The sequence below is a fragment of the Chlorocebus sabaeus genome, chromosome 4, assembly GCF_047675955.1.
Source record: "Chlorocebus sabaeus isolate Y175 chromosome 4, mChlSab1.0.hap1, whole genome shotgun sequence".
Taxonomy (NCBI): Eukaryota; Metazoa; Chordata; class Mammalia; order Primates; family Cercopithecidae; genus Chlorocebus; species Chlorocebus sabaeus.
In genome coordinates, this window is record NC_132907.1 from 86,463,915 (window position 1) to 86,465,184 (window position 1,270).

Sequence of the window (1,270 nt, forward strand, 5' to 3'; positions counted from 1 at the left end):
TTCCTTCAGATAAGTGAACACTAGAGGTATACAGCTATGGATAGAAAATGGAATTCCAAACTGTCCCCAGTGAACCCAGCCTCTCTTGCTTTCTTGCTCTATGACCGTCGGGTGTGGTGCCATCCTCATGCTCACAGGATGGCAGTTTTACCTCTAGGCATCACATTTGTATTCCAGACATATGAGAAGGAAAAGGAGCCAAAATAGTGGTTCAGCTCAATCTGTATTTTTTTTTCTTATTTCTTTAACTAGGGAAAAGTGTAAATGCAGTTCCCTACTGCCACAATCATGCAGTTGAGTTTATCACATGTGGGAAAATGACAGGGGTCAGCGCATGTGGAGTGCAATAGATAAGCTTCACCCTGGGAAAATCAACTTTGTGATCATGAGGTCTCCCCTGCTAAGTGAGTCTGTTTCTTTTTATCTGAAAACAGCAGTTTTCCTAGGAGTCTCACCCAAGAAAATTAAGATTCTTGTTGGCCAGAACTATGTCAAAAGGTCACCACTAGATGAAAGGAATCCTACAATATTGAGACTTTTAGTTGGACATGTAGCTAACCAACCAACATAGGAGTGTCCTTAGAAATGAACTAAAAGTAGTGATAAATATTGAATTGACCAATCACAGTGTCTTCTACAGTTTTTCTGTGGTTAGAATATGTTTTCTACATGGAAAACGTCTACATTTTTCTATGGTTGTTATATATTCATTTGTTACTTAATAATTGGCAATAGGTGATATGGTTTGGCATGTCCTCATCCAAATTTCATCTTGAATTGTGGCTCCCATCATCCTCATGTGTGGTAGGGAGGACCCGGTGGGAGGTCATTGAATCATGGGGGTGGGCTTTCCCATGCTGTTCTTGTGATAGTGAATAAGCTTCACAAGATCTGATGGTTTTATAAAGGGCAGTTCCCCTGCACGCACTCTCTTACCTGCCACCATGTAAGACCTGCCTTTGCTCCTCCTTCACCTTCCACCATGATTGTGAGGCCTCCCCCAGACATGTGGAACTGTGAGTTCATTAAATCTCTTTCTTTATAAATTATCCAGTCTTGGCTATTTCTTCACAGCAGTATGAAAATGGACTAATACACTGGGTATGGGTTAAAGATACCCGTAATACTGCAATTCATAATAGTTACGGGGCCAACAGGAGGGAGCCATGATCTTCAGGGGAATCCTCAAACCCTGGCTGACTCATGTGTGGAAGAGTCACAAGGTCCTCAGATGAGGCCCTGGGAGTAGCTCCCATCTTCTGCCTGGGCT

The 1,270-nt window shown here is 42.5% G+C and overlaps 1 non-coding gene across 1 annotated transcript; it reads right to left on the reverse strand.

Annotated features, from left to right (window-relative positions):
* Positions 1–249: 249 nt before the first annotated feature.
* Positions 250–412, reverse strand: LOC119620843 (U1 spliceosomal RNA). The gene has a single exon (XR_005237406.2). It is a non-coding gene; the product is annotated as a U1 spliceosomal RNA (small nuclear RNA).
* Between the last annotated feature and the right edge of the window lie 858 nt (positions 413–1,270).